The sequence below is a fragment of the Sarcophilus harrisii genome, chromosome 2 (genome assembly GCF_902635505.1).
Source record: "Sarcophilus harrisii chromosome 2, mSarHar1.11, whole genome shotgun sequence".
Lineage (NCBI taxonomy): Eukaryota > Metazoa > Chordata > Mammalia > Dasyuromorphia > Dasyuridae > Sarcophilus > Sarcophilus harrisii.
This window is the reverse complement of record NC_045427.1, coordinates 414,112,812-414,131,477: the sequence shown is the minus strand read 5'-3', so window position 1 is coordinate 414,131,477 and position 18,666 is coordinate 414,112,812.

Below are 18,666 nucleotides of genomic sequence, written 5' to 3'. Positions count from 1 at the left end.
GTAATCATAGAATAATGAAATCTCAGAACTCAAAGGAAACTCCAAGAGCATCTAGTTCTATTGATATGCCAGTCAGAAACCCTTCTTCAACTTCCCTAAACAGTGGTCTTCTGCATTCAAATTGAATATTTCTGCTCCTTTTGCCTCTCATCCCTTTCATATGATACCAGTTAAAATGCTTGAAATCAAAAATTACCCCAACTCAATTCCCATAGTATCCACCTAACAAAGACTACAAAATGTTGGAGTAGTAAGAGACTTTAAAAATATGATAAAGAATTTAGAGTTGAAGAAGATCTTAAAGATTGTTTAATCCAACTTTCTCGTTTTATAAATGGAAATAAAAATAAAGTCCCAGATTGAGGGATGGGAGTTTCCTGAGGTCATACAAGACATCAGCAGACTTGGGACTAGGAAGGAGGTCTTCTGATTTCCAGACCAATGTTATTTTTAAACCATATTGCTTTCATGAAGTTCACAAAATAATAAACTCCAACAACTACAAAACAAAGTTTGCTATTATACAAATAAAGTAGCATGGACTTCTCTCTTCAGATCTAGTTCACAAAAGATTATATGACACTGAAGCAGAAGGAGGATGTCATGGAAGAAGCACTTGAATTGGTCAGAAGACCAAGATTCATATGCCTAGTTCTGCCATTTACTGTTGTGCAACTATGAGCAAGCCATTTAATGACTATGGAAATTTATTTCTTTATCTCTAAAATTAGGAAGTTGAACTAGGTGCTCCTTTCCAGATCTAGATCTTATGATCATAATGGAAATCTGATCCAAAACCCAATCTGTAGATTCCTTACCTTTTGGAACCCCCTTCCTGAAGACTGTAGTGCACTGAAAACCTCTGCAACCAACAGACAAGAACAGTAAAAGAATTTAGTTTTTCACAGGAAGTCATGTCAAAGGTTAGTAGGATAAGACAATGTCTTCCTGAGCAATAATTGTTCAGGAATGCTTCCACCTATATGGGATTTGGGGGCCTGATTATAGGAAGAGTCCATAGATTTGTAGCAAGGATTATAGGATGTACTCAGAGCAAAAAACTAGAGAATGGTGCAATCACCAGGCAGAATTTTGCAAGACTTTCATTAGGTAAAAAACTTAACTATTCAACAGTTTCCTCCTTTTTAGGCAAATCTATATCAACTCACCTATACTTTTCTCTTCACAAAGTACTTTTACTTTGGAAGGTTAATAGATTAAAATGAGAACTATTAAATTTTCCCTCCCTACCTCCTACCTTCTGATTTCATTATTTTCATCTAATAGCATTAGCATTCATTCAGTCTGCTTTGGTTATAATCTTAGCACACTTTGAACCCTTCCTTCTCCTTTACTGCCCATCATATTATCAAATCCTGTTGTTTCATTTCTGCAATGTCTTTACCAATTGTTCCCTCCATTTTATTTCCATTGCCTCTAACCTAATGCAGTTGCTTATTTGAACTACTTCAAGTGTTGACTAACAGATCTTTCTGCCTTAGACATTTCTCTTTATAATTAATTTTTCACATCCCTGCAAGGACTATTATTCTCCTTGGAGCTGGATAATCCATGCCTCTGCTCAAACACATGTAATAGCGACCTCTTTTCTACTAAAGAAAATGCATATTCTTTGACTGCTTTTCAAAGTCTGTCACAATATGGCATCATTCAATTTTTTTTCCATCTTTGTCTTACATTGCTTCCAACATGTGCTTTACTTTTCAGTCAAACTATTTTGTATTCTGTGTCTCCAAAATAAGATGCATTCTCACATTTCTGTGACTTCTTTTGTGGTATTCCACATGATTGTATTCCTTACTTTTAGCCTATTACATTTCTACCTGTCATTGAAAGTCCAATTTAAATTGTCAATATATCTATCCTGGCTTTGCTAATTCTCCCATAGATCATTATATTTCCTTACTAACTTGTTAGTAAACTTTTTTTTGTATTTTCCAAATATGTTTTTGTATTTAGTAAATAAGAGTTCTACCTTGAGGTAAAAAAGACATCACTTTTTTCCATATCTTGGAATAATACTTCATTTCCTTCAAAAGGTCAATTCAATAATTGCCGCCTGTACAAAGCATCTCCTAGTGCTCCAAAATTCTGTAACTATCTTTGCAAAATGGCCTCACTTTAATCAGAAAATCAACAGATGACTTTTTCAAGGTTAACATGCATGCCCATTCCCCTTCCCCCAGTACAACACAAGAGTTTTATATTTGTCATTGTGTGACCTAGCATAGCCCTGACATATAGAAATTGTGGTTGTTGTGTGCCCAAAGGCAAGTCATCTAATGCTTTTCAGTGCCTTAGCCATCTCTCTAAGACTATGAGATAGAAATGAGCTGCACATGTGTTTCAATAAAGGGAGTTTATGTACAGAAAGTCAATGAAATGAAAATAAATAATAGTGGCCAGAATATGCCAGGCACTGTACTAGGAGCTTTACAATTAGACTCACATTTGATTCTTACAACATCCCTGGGAATTACATACTATTATCATCATCATCCCCATTTTATAGATTAGGAAGCCAAGGCCAGAGGGGTTGAGTGACATGGCAAGGGTTACCCTTCTGGGGTATAGAACTTAGTTCTTCCTGAATATAGGCTCAGAGCTTTATTCACTGTATAACCCAGCTGTGAAATCACTCTATTGAACTAAAAAATGCATTTATGATGTATTATTCTATATTATCTTCACTAAACCATATCTAGCTCTGTGAGATTATCTAGCTCTTCACTAAACCATTAGCTCCATGAGGGCAAAATTCACATAAATTCCTATCTCCCTCAGGTCAAAACACCTCTCTAGAGGAGATGCTTAATAAAGGTAAATGAAATTTAGTTGCTAATAGCACAATAACTTAGTATGAGGTTTGATAAGGAAATATACATTATAATGAGCATTATAGCAATTTTTTTCTTAATGGATGCTCAGGCAATAGAGTGCACCATTTTCTTCCAACAGATTCTAGCAAATCAGAGGCTTCCCATCTGTGGCTAAGAACATGCTCACCTGAGAAACCAGACAATTCCAAGATGAAGAGGCCCAATAGAATCTTGGTTGACAACAGGAAGAAGGCCATGTTTCCTTTTCAGAATGTTCTGCTTCTATGCAAGTTCCCTTCCTATCTCCCCTCCCAGGATCTCCTCATATTGATGCTAAAATGGAAAACATTATCTCTCAGATCATGAAATTTTTTTTATTAATCTGTGGATATGGAACATTAAATACATGAAACTGAACACTATAACAATTTGTACAGAATACTTTGTTCTAGCACAAGGTCAATGCAGAGAATTTAATGAAGCAACTACTTACAAATAGTGAACCTATTTCTGAACTCTATTAAAATTTTAATCAATTCAAAAGGAGCTACAAATGGATCTCAAATGGATAGGAACTTCAAAATTTAAGGAAAGAAAAGTATCACATGATAACAAATCACCAATCAATAGGTGTGTGGCCCTGAGTCATTACTTAATTCCTATATGTTTTTCAGTGGTTTATTGTACAACTATCATTTGCAAACTGAATCCATAGCTCCAGGGAGTAATGAGAAATGTCTGATTTGGAGATGCTGTTCAAGGAAAATGGAGTACTCCTATTCTTAGGTTCCATTGACATCTTCTTCCCTCTTCAGAGCCAAAATACTACCTAATTGGTCAAAATATTTAATTTTGGGTGACTAGGACTAACATCATAAAGCAAATGTAGACTATAACCTAATCACAAGACTTTATCTCCAATGTGCTTAATAGAAATTTAGAATTGAGGATGAGGGGTTAAAAGCTCTGCTTTCCTCTGACTTCACCAGAACACATCTGAAGTATTGTATTTAATTTTAGGAAAGTCTTTGCTAAAGTGAGGAATATCCAAAGGAGAGCAATTAGGATAAAGAAACTGGAGATTATGCCATGTGAAAGTTGGATGAAGAATCTCAGAAAAATTTATGTTGGAAAATAGAACTTTGAGGGTCATGATAATCTCATCAAAGTGTTTGTAAAGCTATCATGAGAAAAAAAAATTCAGCCTTTTATAATGTCTCCAAAAGACAGAATTGGAATCAATGGGTAAACATTTCTAAGCAGAAATTTCTACTAGATTCAAGAAGCTCCCAAAAATATATGTAGTCAACATACAATAAAAATAGACTACCTTATGAGGCAGTGATGAATGGAGATAATTATGAAAAATCAAAGAACTACGTTTTGGTGCTTTATTATATGGGACACCCACCTTGACCAGAGCATTTGAATATATAATTGTTAAGGTCACTTCCATGCTTGATCCATGATTCTATTCTTGTTTGTCTTACTTTATCAGAGTGTTTTTCTTTTCCATTAATATGAGAGGTTATTGATATTTTAAAAATGGAAGAATGTCCTGGCCAGGGTCATCAAAGAAAATGTGTTTACTTTATACTGTTTACTTTCATGATTTTGTTTTATTCAGAATATTGTAAAAATGAAAGCTAAAAATTTTCTTGTAATGTATCTGGGGAAAAAAACAAAATGCCAATATATTAGCATATGTATATGTATGTATATATATGAATATTCATGAAAACAATCATAAAATCAAATGTTTAGAACTGGATGGAGATCACATATTCTAACCCCATTTTACAGATGAGGAAACTGAGGCCTACTGTTTTCAACTATGTTTTCAGTATGATACAACTATGAAATGTCTGACACAGGATTTGAACCAGGTCTTCTGAACTGAAAAATCAAGCCTTCTATCACAGCATGTTGTCACATTTTTATGAAAATACAATTTTCAAAATACAATAATATTGTGAGATTCAGTATGATCAATATATTGTTCCTCTGATGAGAATGATATTGGAAACTGAACTTCACAGGGAAAAAGGGGATTTTCCCAAGATCATCTGGCCTATAAATGGAAGAATTTAGGATTTATATATAGAAGGGCTAAAATCTTAACATTGAAAAAACCAGCAAGAAGTCATTTTAGCAAGGTAAATTCTTATTCCCCTGAAGAAAATACTAATTGACATAAACAAACCAATCATTCTTGCATGCCCAGAAGGAGGAGGTACCTGTCAGCATTGCAATAGATTGAAATCTATAATCAACTGGAAATAGCAGATAATGTTTGTTGCAGAGCATAAAAATTCAGGCCATGTTGCCCAGAACCTATATAGGTTAGTTTCTGGACAGACAGGACCAGAAAGTTCACTATTCTGAGAATTCGGAGACTAGATGTATCTCTGACTCAACTACAAATTTACAGTGTAACCTCTACAAGTTATTTTCCCTCTCCAAATGTCAGTTTTCTCCTCTCTAAATTCAAGGATTTGGCTTCTTTTCAAGATATCTTTAAAGATGAGGTCCTGGATGTGTGATTTCAGACATGTTCATGGAGCATAGTGAAAGCCAATGCCATACTGGTGAGTAATGTTTGCATGGAAAGCAATTTGTAAGTTGACAAATCTAGTTTGAGTAATTTAAAATGACTTTTTTCTCAGCTCACTGAAATGCCTTTATGTCATGTAGTTGCCTTGAGCTATCATTATTGTTTTTCCTTATTAGTATTTTAGATATGTCACTATTCATCATGCAAACTTGTACATGTCAAGACACTATTTTTGCATCAGCCCAGGATGCTCTCTACCAAAAGAGTCCCAGTGCCATTGACGTCTTAGAAGACAACCCATATTCACCATTATGCTAAGTAATTATTAAGTATATAATCCTTGCCAGGCATTCTGTTAGGCACTGGAGATATAAATAGAAAAGAAAAACAACAGACAAGAAGGAGTTTACATTTCATTTGAGGAATGACACTAAGAATTGAACACAGGATTCTAGCTGTGATCTGATAATGGCAGAGGACAACATGATTATCACATCTCTTCCTCCTTTCTGGATTTTTAATGTCTAGTAGTGTAAATTGGGATCCTGATAATTCTTTTGGCTGCAACATAATACCTCATATTGTACTTATTGTCCAATGAAATTACCATATTTTTCGCATAAACTCTTTAGTTACATTTCCCATAACCTCTAGTTGGGAAGTTGATATTTAGAAACTATATGTAGGATTTACATCAATTCCAATAAAGACTCATCCATTACTACTTTGTTGGGATTGAAGAAGATTTGATACTATTATCCAATTTAATAGCTAGCTTCTTCCCCACCAGCTTTAGCATTTGTAAATTTATTGTCATCATTTCAGCTTTTATCCAATGCACTAATTAAAATGCTGAACATAGTTAAAGATAACTCCAAGGAAGTAACCATTTCAGAAATCTCCTTCTGGATTTATAAAGATCTATTAATGATGAATTCCTTTGCCCCAATCATTCAAGCCAAGCTTTTCCCAACAAACTCTATAATAGTATAATCTTTATACGTACATCCCATCCACAAAAATAGCATGAGACATTTTAATAAATGCTTTGCTAAATTCCAAGTTTACTATGTCTATGGTATCCTCATTATCTTCCAAACTAATATTGTCATCAAAAAAAAAAAGAAAAGAAAAGAAAATGGAAAAGAAAATGAAAATTAAAATATCTCCAAAGTTTCACCTCACACCTATGATGTTGCTAAAGATAAACAAAAATAAAAGTCACTCCTGGGGAGATTGCAATTATACTGTGAAATATTCTCAGTTTTCTTGATAATTTGAAGTTATGCAAACACTTCAAACCATTTGAGCATTAATCCTAATATTTAAGCATATATTCCAAGGAAATGAAAGATAAGAACAAATAATGTTAGAAAAGACCCATAAACAAAGTGAGTGTCCATCAGTTGGAGAATGGATAAAAATTATGTGCATCAGTATCATTGTATAATAATAAATGTGCCAGATAAGAAATGCAGATGAACACGGGAGTATCCTTATGAACTGATGCAGAGGAAAAGGAGCAAAAATAGAACAGTGGTGAAAATAAAGTAAATTAAAAGGTCATTAAAAAAGTAAAGCTGAAGAACTAAAAAACCTACAATGATCACAAAGAGATTCTTATCTCCATCCACTTTAATTTGGAGACCAAATGGCAAATATTGTACCACTAACCAAAGACACAACTGTATCAGTTATTCTTGCTTAACAGTTTTTCTTTGTTACTGATAAAGGTTTAAGTTCTAGCAGGCAGGTGATAAGGAGGGTGATGCTCAAATATATTCATGGTATAGAAACAAAAAGTAAAATTTGGGATGGGAGTTTCTTGACCCTAAATGGGACTGATTGGATGAAGTTTTCTCAGGTTGTGATTAAATCACATGATCCCTATTCCTAGAGCCAGAAGATCAGGCCTTGAACCCTGGGATGCAGAAAGTCCATGAAGTTACAGGGCCCACAGAAAGCAGACACTATCCAATGAAAAGGTTTGGGTCTTTTCCTATTTAACTGGGTGTTCTACTCCCTGCTGGTCTGGTCGAGCACATGGTGGGAGCTGGAATGCCTCCTGGGTATTCTGGGCCTCTCCCTGCAGGGACTAAATAAATGTTTTCTCTTTGTACCTGAAGATGTCTCTAGTTAGCTAATTTGGGACAGGGACTCTAGCACCCATCCCACACAGTTTATGGGCGTTCTTCCAGGATCTGTGGCTTCCCAAAGAGATGGCTGAGATCCTGATTTAAGGCAGGCTTCAGGCTGAATTTTCTCTGACCATTCTTGAAATCAGATTCTCAGACTTCCTCTCTGTGAAGAATGGGCCTGAGAGACACTCAGATGCAAAGAAATGCACAAGCCTCTGAAAATAAAAAACCCCGGGTAAGAGTAAGCCAGGTAATTTGGGAATGTGTAATCTATGGGGGCACCATCTGTGAATGTCCTTGGATTGTCCTTAGATGGCATGGGCCCTGGGATCATCAAATCTTGAATGATCCAGTAAGAAAGGAAGGAGGTCCTGTTAATGACACAGGACAATAAGACTCTGCCATTGGCCGGAAAGCTAGATGACTACTTCTGAGCTTGATTGGCCAAGTCACCAGGGTATCGACTCTATGTATTACAAGGGGTTAAGCTGTGAGATTGGATACTCTGAGAGGCAACAGTCCTACTCAAATTTTGAAACAAAAAAAGAAAGAAAGAAAGAAAAAGAAAGAAAGAAAGAAAGAAAGAAAGAAAGAAAGAAAGAAAGAAAGAAAGAAAGAAAGAAAGAAAGAAAGAAAGAAAGAAAGAAAGAAAGAAAGAAAGAGGGAAAAAAGTGCACTTGATGGGATATATTTGTTGTGTGCAGGAAAGGAGTGGTTCTCTTCCATGTAATTTTTGTTTGTGTTTGTGTCTTTGTGAAGAACATCTGTCATGTCTGTTTTATGAGCTAGAATTTGTTAAAAAGAGAAAACCCTGACGTTTCTATAGATTTCAACTCAAAGATAGAACTGCAGGAATGTCCGTTGAGACTAATGATTGGAGATTTTGGCAATTGGTCATTTCAAGATTCCAAAGCAATTCAATTAAATTGGGGCCTCCTGGAGTAGGATAGTGCGTAGAGTAAAGAGAGTCTCTTTCTTCCCCTTCCCTGTTCCCTTACTGCAGCAGGAACACATGAGGCCAGAGGGAAAGAAAGAAAGTATGCTCAATCAGTTTAGTGAAATTTGTTATTTTAGATGCGATTGTAAAAGCAATTTTATATTGTTGAAACTTTAAAGTTGTATTTGATTTGATTATAAGTTAAAATATAAGTTTACCTTAGCTTACCTTAGGGAAAGTTATGTTTGTATCCCCCTAATTAGATGGTATGTTGCTTTCTAAAAGTATATTGGGTAATTTGAAAATTATGAGTTATGGCTTAAAATTTTGTCAGCTCTGCTGGATATATGTGTAATTTTTATGAAATTTGACCCAAAGTTATTTAATTGTAAATCTTAAAGTTTAAAGTTTTTAAAAGTGATTTAAAGAAAGAAAGATTGATTTGCAAAATCAATTAATAGTTTAAATGGAGCATTTAGTTAGAAGGATTATTGATTGGGAGCATGTTAAAGAAAGGGAGTGAGTGTGTTGTAGAAGGAGAGAGAGATGGGATGAATTACAGAAGGAGATAACATGTAGGAAAGGAGGAAGAAAGAGAGAGGGAAATGGCATGTTGGAAATAGGGGCTAAAAAGGTAGGACAGAAAGCTTCTAATGAAACTTGCCATTTGACAGGGGAAAGGAGACACTCCATGAGGTTGGGGCATGTCTTTGGCTGGCAGGCTGGATCCTAGGGGACTTGGCACCCTAAAATGGTTAGCTATAAGAAGTGGGAATCAGGAAGTATGGAGTGGAGGAAGGGCTGCCTAGTAAAGTGAAGGGAAGGGTAAGAGGCCCTTGTCATGTTAGATTGTCAGATGACAACCTAACTTTCCCCTCCCTTACTAAGGGTGGTTGCTTTTTAATAAACTGCTGCTCTTTGGAGCTCCCCTTCCCCTTCCCCTTGCTGGTTGAAACATTAATTGCTTATAATGTTTAAAGGAACAACCTACATTTACATGGTATTAATAACTGAAAGCTTTATTTTTATTTTTTTAAGTCTATAGCTACTGTAAGAGATTTGTTGGAACTGCAAGTTTTCTGAAAGAAATTTATTTCTAGTAAGGTGTCCATCTGTCTTCAGCAAATTATTTAATGATTATCTAAGTGCATAATGATCTCCTTGTTTAAGGAATGTAACAAAAACCTAGAGAAAAGTTTTGACCTGATTTGATAAGTTGATAGAGCTATTTCCAAAAAGTTTATAACGATTCAATTGGAGGAAGTTGACTTAACATGTTTTTCAAGAATGAAGAAATTGCTACTTTCAATAGGGTTCTTTTATTGAAATTAAGATATTCTATATTCCGTATGAGTTTTAGTTGATTGTATTGAGTCATCTTAAAGCTGCACACATTATTTAAAATATATATAAACTGAGAATACTAGTTTTTGCCTTTGTCCCTTTGAGCATGTTTCTGCTATGGACAATATGCAATTTAGAATTTTTCTATGTATTGGGCATTTTTAAATCAAAATGATTTGTGTAATGTGGAACTTAAAACCATCTACTTAGATATGAAAAAAAAGCTATGAATGACTTATTGTAATCCATGACAGTTATATTTATCTAAAGTTTTGATTAATGAGAATTGTTATTGGAGATAAAAATCTCTTGGGGACTGCAGCTGATATTTATTTGGAATTTTAAATTCAGGTATAACTGTCTGATCATCAAGCCAGTGATCCACCATCTAAAAGAAATATAACACAAGCTATGCAGAAGAAATAGTTACAGGTGGAAATTAGTACCTGGGGATGAATTAGGATGATGATCTTAGCATCTGCTAAAAGTAGGATCCTTTTGACTCAGTTTCCCAGTGGTGTTCTTTTTGGATAAGAACCCACCTAATTATTCCTGAGTCCAGTTTAAGGTGGAATTGTTAAAAAAAAAAATAGGATAGTTACCTGAAGTAAAACTGCATTAAGGATGCTTTATTCTGTATGTGCTCTCAGGTCAAGACCAGAAGGATCAGTTTTGATACTATTAAAATCATGTCCCTGATTGTTCCTCTTTTAGCAAATTTTTGTAATCACAGCAAGTGATCAGTGGAAGATATGAGACATGATATTAGTATACAGATGATCTGATTTGCAGCCCAGCTCTGAAGGATTCTCTGGTTACTATAATTCTTTAAATCTTTTGCTTCCTGGGGCTAGAGTTTCTTTGTCTGAAGGCCTACTTTGCCTAAGTACTTGGGGCCACTCCAACTTTACCTTTTGTTCATTGGGAGAAGAAGCAGACAATCTTAGCAAGTCCTGATGGGTTTGTGCATGCCTGTTTCTAATAAGACCCTTCAGCCCAGAAACCTGCTAGGAATCCCCACTTCCCTTTGGTGCTTTTCATCTCCCTTCCTGAGATGTCGGGGGGACATGATCACCTCCTTTTTGGTGTTTTCACTTCCTTTCCTGAGAAGTCTGGGAGGGTGTGATCACTTCCCCTTAGGGGTTCTCACCTCCATGAGAGGTCAGGGATGGCATGACTACTTGTGTTCTAAAACAAAAGAAAGCGGGAGATGTAATGGGCTGAAGCTGAGCAGATGCGCTGAGGTCCGAGCACTTGAGGCTAATTAGCAATTGGGCAATATTCTGTTAATATGTGCTTGGAGAAAGAATGGCCCTGCCCACCCTCTGTGCAAGTTTAATGTGCTGTATAGGAGATTGTGTAAAAGATTTGGTAGGTAGAGTGTAGTGGGTAGAGTGCCAGAGGCACTGCTGGCCAGATTTGTGTCATGATTGCTCTCACTTCATGTCACCATTCCCCTTCACCTCCATAAAGAATAAAGATCAAGGATTTTCCTTTATCCTGACTCTGGCTGATTTAAAAATATTCTGGGTGCTACATGCGGTCATCACAAAAAGGGAGGAAAGGTATTGTATCCCTAGCACTTATGGAAAAAAATGAATGGGAGCTGAAGAAATGGAAGCAACTGTAGTAATCTGAGAAGATGAGGGTGTAAATGATGATGTTGAAGTAGATAATACCTTCCTAGACTGAAGAAGAGTTGAGAAATCATAAGTAGTTTCATGAATGGGGGAAACTGAGAAACTAGCTATTAAACTAAGAAGAAAGGAAGAATGGAAAAAAATTGAGGATCAAGCTAGGAAGCAAGTTAAGAGAGAAGCTACAAAGAAAGAAGGGTCCTGGGGCACAACTATAAATAGTATGTCTTTGTATCCCCTGGAGACAGTACTGACCTGATACATAAAGGGCATTTGCTATATTACTTTCTTTAAATCATACCAGTTTTGTGCCCAAAGGCAAGCCATTCAATGCTTCTCAGTACCCCAGGTATCTATCTAAAATCTGGAAGAGAAATAAGCTGCATTTGTGTATTGAGGGAGTTCATATTAAAAATCAAATGAAAACACTCTACTAAAATAAAATTAAAAAAATTTTATACCGTATTATTCTATATTAAAGTTTTTTTAGCACCCAACTGAACCTTAAGCTGCATGAGAGCAGGGATCATAATTTGAATACATTTTCTATCTCTTCCAACTCAAAGGACTGAGTCCTGCATAAACTAGGGATTTAATAAAGTTTGAATGGATTTTAATGGCTGAGCCCACAATTGTTCAATATGAGTTTGATTGGGTAATGCAGAGAATAATGAGAATTTTCACCAACAGTTTTCTAATGCAAACTTTGATGATCCCAGTACTGACAGGAACAACTTAGGCCAGGTATTCGAGAGCACTATTTTCGTCCTACAGGTTCTGATAAACCAAAAATTACTACCTGTGACTAAGGATATCATTACTCTGAGAATTCAGACAATACCAAGTTTAAGACTCATAAGAAAGCCTTATTCATATTTTCTATTCAGGGTGTTCTGTATGCAATCCCCCTTCATTTCTGACCTCCCAGGCTCTTGTCACATGAATGTAAAATGGAGAGTATCATCGCTCGGTGGTAAAATGCCTTTTAGTGTCTCTATGACACATTATGGCACATTATGACACTCTATAGTCTCTATGATCCTCTATGGCACATTAAATACAAGCTACTTAAAACTATAACAATTTATATAGCATATTTCGTCCTCATGCAAAGATAATATAAAGAATTCAATGGAGCAAATAATTATGAAGAATGAGTCCAGTTCTAAACTTCATAAAATAATGGCATAATTGGGGGGAAAACTACAACCAGAATCCAAGCAGAGGAAAACAGGAGAAATGGAGAGATTAACAGAGGTTGGCAGCCTACTGGCAATGATCAATATGGCCTGAGGAGAATTAATTAATTTTCATGTATTTGAGGTCAGAATTAGCCACCTATCAGTTTCAAATTGAAAATGAGTTTTCTCAGGGTACGGAGAAATACTTGACAGGAAGAGGCAGCTCCATGAAGTAGGCCTCTTCTTAGTAATTTTTCCTCCCTCCAACCCACCACAACACAGAATAGAGTCTTTACTGATTAATGAAATTTGATGTTCTGGTGACTAGGAATTACATCATAATGTGGATATCAGTTATGTGCCAATGACATCTCAAATGATCAACTTATTTTAAGAAAAGTCTTTGCTAACTGAGGAACTTCTGGAACAGGGGAACTAGTATGTGAGAGATCTGCAGATTATTTAATAGGATAGTCAGGTGAAGGATCTAAAAGACATTTATCTTGGGAAACAGAATTTTGTTCTTCATAATAATCTCATCTAAATATTTGAAGGGGTACTATAAAATAAAGGAGTTAAACTTATTTTGCTTGTCTTCACAAAGTAGATTTGGGACCAGTGGGTAGACATTTCTAAGATGTAGAATTTGGTACTAGATTCTTCCCCCCAAAGAATTCAGTTAATTTGCTATAAAATGACTTTCCATGTGAGGCATAAACTCCTTGTGAATGGAAGTATTACAAAAAGTCAGGATGACCACTGCTTAGTGCTGAAATACAAAGAACTATCTATGGTGGAGTAGCAGAATATGTGCTAAGCTCTGAAGCTCTATGAGTCTATGTTTCATTCTTTCTCTGTCTGTCTTTTTCCTCCTTTGTGAGCCATCCCAGAGGGAAAAAAGCACTCCTTGGGAAACCTCCAGGGACTCCAAGTATATGACACTCTCAGTGTTGAAGATATTAGAGTTAGGATGACTAACTCTATGGATATGACTTTTAGCCATGCTGTGAATCCAAGGTGACATCCTGGTGACAGCATGTGACACTTTCAGTTGACTTCACAAGCAGCATGGACTCAACCAGACAGCATTATCAAGATATCCTTCAATGATTTTGTACTTTTTTATCTTTGTTCTTTGCTGATTTTAGATAAAATCAAAGAACATGTACATGAGGACTTTGGGTAATTCGAAAATCATCTAGAATAGCTGCTCTTGTTTTATTGGTTTCTTTTTAGAGAACATTAGAGTAACGCATTTAGAGATATTTGAAAATGTAAAAGATAGGCCTTATTTAATACATTCATTGGCAGTAATTGATCACTAGTTAAATTATGTCTGACCAAGTGACACACTCCTTTACTCAGCTTCAGTGGCTTCCTATTACCTCCAAGACTATATATAAAATCCTCTTTGATTTTAAAGCCTTTAATAGGCTGGCCCCTTTCTAATCTTCCCATTCTACATTTTGTTCTCCTCTGTGTTTTCTGCAATCTAGTTAAAATGTCCCTTAGGTGTTCCTGGCACAAGACTCTGAGTATTTTCATAGGCTTTCCTCCATGCCAGGACTTCTCTCTCTCTTTATCACTACCTCCTGGTTTCCCTTCAAGTTTCAGCTAAAGAATCTGGGGGATGGGGGGGGGGGAAGTGGACAGAATATGTCAGAATTCAAAGATATCTAAATTCAAATCTAGCCTCAGACATTACTATGTAACTCTGATCAAGTCACTTAAGCTCTTTTTGATTCAATTTTCTCAACTGTAAAATGAAAATAATGATAGCACATACTTGGCAGATTTGCAAAGATCAAATAAAAATTTGTTTTCAAAAAGTACTTAGCACAGTGCCTAGAACATAGGAGGTGCTTTGTAAAAGCTAATTCTCTCCCTCCTTATATTCAGCAAGGAACCTCTTCAAGCCAACCTTAATTTAAATGCCTTTCCTCTGAGATTAACCCCAAAGGATCATGTTAATATATAGGTCTATGTTGTCTTTCATGCTGAAATATAAGGTCCTTGAGAGCAGGGACAATATGGTGCCTTATTTTGTATACACTAGCACATAGCTTAATTCTTGCAAAACAACTAATACTTAGTAAATACTTGTCTTGACGATATGCCAGCTGAGCAACAAGATTGAACAGGACAAAATCCTTCTTAGTTGAATAAGTGCCAGAACATTGTCTCATGGGAGACAGAGACACAGAGTTTTGGATGGGAGTTTTTAAGAAGAGAGCACAGGAAGAGCTAGGATGCTAAGTTCTGTTGTTCCTACTTGCAAAAAAAGTATTTCAATTAATGTCAGGTCTCTTTATCTTTAGTACCTTAGGGCAAACACCCTATCATCCAACCCTTGTTATGATTCTTAAAATGATAGTCACATAATGAGCTCAAAAATGTCAGTGTGTGAAAGTGAGACTGCCATATATTTTATGTGTATCATCATTTATATCAGAATATGTAACCTGGGAACTGAAGTAGAATCTTGAAAAGCAGGATAGGTGAGAACAAAGTGTACCTCCTGTTCATAGTTCAGGATTTATGACTCTTGACTTCAGTTTGACAGCACTGAAGTTCTGGTTGGACCCACATTTTTCTGATTATTATTATTATTTAACCAGTCATGGAAACAATTAGACTTTATTATAGAAGTATTTCTACAACTGATAGAAAATGTCTCTGGGAAATGCTTTAATGGTCCCTCCCCTAAAAACAATATCTGAATACAATTTTTCAATTAATAAATCAAGTTACAATCATTAGGAACTTTCTGACCAAAAGAGGAGAAGAATAGATCTCTTGAGGAGCATGCCACAAGGATAGGTTGAAGATTGATGCCATCATATGGAAATCCAAAAAAATCAGCACCTAGCTTCCTTGACCTGAAAATATGATGGTGGCATTTGACTAAGGAAGAAGAGACAGAAGTAAAGGTAAATCCAGTGTTATATATTAAGTTTTAAACAGTTCTAAATTGAAACAATGCTGAAGTTATCATCCTACACAGTTTCCAAATTGATGTAAGACATACAGCCATGGGACCATAAAATCATAGTAATTAGAAGTAAAAGGAAGGAAGGAAGGAAGAAAGGGAAGGAAGAAGGAAAGGAGAGATACAGGAAAGGAGAAAAAGGAAGGAAGGGAGGGAAGGAGGGAGGGAGGAAAGGAGGAAGCAAGAAAGGAAGGAAGGAAGAGAGGAAAGGAAAGAGGGAAGGAGGGAGGGAGGGAAGGAAGAAGCAAGGGAAAGGAGAAAAAGTAAAGAGAGGAAGAGAAGGAACAAATAAGGAAAGAAATTCAAGATCATTGGAGCTAAATAACAATGCTACTTGCTAACTTGTGAGATTGTGAATTCTCTAACAATGGAAAATTACAAAAGGCTCCATTATGAATAAGTGACAAAAGAGAGCCCCTGCAAGAACTAATATTCTACTTTCTGATATTCCATATTCTCGTGTCCTTTATAATTTTAATATTCTGCAACTGAATTACAGGAATAAAGTGAATAATTTGAAAATCTGGTAGGAGGGGAATCTTCTCCCTGAGATTAAGAAAATTAGTTTGCTTTTAGACATGTTTAACTGAAGACAATAGTCTGAATATTTTTTTTAAATCAAGCTCCCTAGCAATAAAAAGAATATTGAGTATAAAAGCCCAATATAAGCCTATTTTATTTGCTCATTTATAATTCATTTTTGCCACATAGTGCTACTGTACTAATAATTAAATTTTTTTAAAAAAAAACTAAAAATATGTGTTGAAAAGGGTGAGATAAAGATAAAATAATATTTTATTCTAGCAGTCATAGAAAGTCTCTGAAGTTTATTGAGGATGAGATTGATAATGTTAAGCTTCTTCTGCAGGAACACCTTAGTCATGAATATAGAGAATGAAATAGAAACGAGAAACTAAGGTTACTATATTGCATCAATTAATATTTCTCAAGAAATCACAACAATCAACATCAACATCTTCATTTTTTTTTCTATTTCTTATTTTAAAAAGCAATATTTTAATATTCCCCAATTACATATAAAACAATTTTAACTTTTTTTTCAAATTTGGACTTTCAAAGCAATTTGACATATGTTATAAAAGTTATAAAGAAGTAATAAGGCAAAAAAATATTTCTTTTAAGTCTTTTAAGTCTTGCTCTGAAAGAAAACTAAAATAAAATAAAATAAAAAGTAAAGAAAAATTATTTTCAATCTGCATTAAGGATCCATCAGTTCTTTTTCTGGAGGTAAATAATGTTTTTCATCACAAGTCCTTCAGAATTGTCTTTGATCATTGTAGTGTTAAACTATTTCTCATTTTTAGCATCAATATTTGGTTAAAGTCAGATGGTTATGTACTTTTAACTGTAGAGTCAATCTTTCCCCCTTAATATTAGATGTTAATTTGGTATTGATTTTGATCATTGCTTTAAATAGTTAAAAATTGAAGGTTAAAGGATAAAGTTAAAGGATGAGGCCCTTATGCATTCTTCATTATCTTGATTTATTAAGATTCCAAATCTTTATAAAAATGAATCTAAATATGTATTGAGGGCCTCCTTCCTGAGAAAAATATACACAAACATTTGTAAATGAAAAAAAAAATGTCTAAAGTAGACCATAACTCTATAGTTATAAAACTGACTATAAGACATACAGACCAATGTATTTATTGTTTGTTGATCATAAAGAACTTTCACTTCAAAATGTTAATATAGAACAGGTCCCTGAAGTTAAAAAGTGCTGATAGAAACTGCATTTGTGATTTCTTTAGTACAAGGAATTCCTTCTACCAGTATAGGTCATCGTCTTGTCTACAACTTGTAGTCTCACAATGTTACCTAGAGCATTAAGAGGGTAAGTAACAGAGACAGTAAGTATCAGAAAGAAAATAGACAACCCCAGGTCTTCCTTGATCTTAGACTAGAATGTTATCTATTATGCCCCAATGTCTGGTTCATAAAATCATGAGATTTAGAGTTAGAAGGTGCTTCAGTTTTGTTCCATTTCATACATGAGGAAACTAATCCCTGTGGGGAACAGTTTGCTCAATATCTTGCTATCTTCCCAACTTCATGTCTTTGGTTCTTTCAACTACAATAAATAGCCTCCCCACACAAAGATTTCTGCCCATCACACATAGTAGGCAGCTAAGAAATAAATTGTATAAATTTTGAAATTAAATATCCCAAATGCAAGACTAATAATGTTGAAGCTGTCATTGTTTTTTCAGAGAATAGCCAGAATATCTGGGTTTTTTTAATTTTTCTTTGCAATCTGATAAATAAGCAAAATTCATTTCTTTGTCTTACTTTCTAAGTCCCTTTGAATCATATCAAAAAATTAAGAAGGGAAAAAAATCTGATTCTTTCCTTACTTCTTTTTTATGCAAAATTCACACTTGTTCACAAAATTTTCATTGTCAATTGAACATACTATATCAATTCCAGATACACAGTAATTCAGGATTCTCAGGTTCTTTTTATCTAATTCTAGTAGCATCCAAGGACAATCAACCTATAAAAAAATTGAAAAAAAAACAGTGTAAATTAAATAGCAAGTCCTATGGCCATAGGAAAGTAGGCTTGTCAGAATAACAGGTTCAATGATAATTACTATCCTAGCCTTCAAAACCACCTTTAGGCAAAGAAAGTCTGGAGTTGTCTGAACTTCAGGTTCCAAACCTGGGCTTCCAAAATTCCACCATCCTGCGGTTAAGGAACGGTTTTTTGGTTTAAATTAAAAAAAATTCTCATTAGCCAACAATAGGCCCTAAACCAAGTCCCATTTGGTCATTGTTTGGGTCTTGATTGATTCAGATTCAATGTAAATAGCAGTCATTTCTGCTTTGACCAAAACCCCTGAAGATTTTCCCCAGCCAGACTCATTCACTCATTTATTTATTTATTTAGGTTTTGTTTTGTTTTGTTTTTTGGACTAGTAAAAGAGGAGATTCTGTACCTCATTTGCTACCTAGCTTGAATCACTGAATACATGCAGCCTCAGTCAAACCGAGACTGATTGAAGACTTTATGGCTTTTAAGG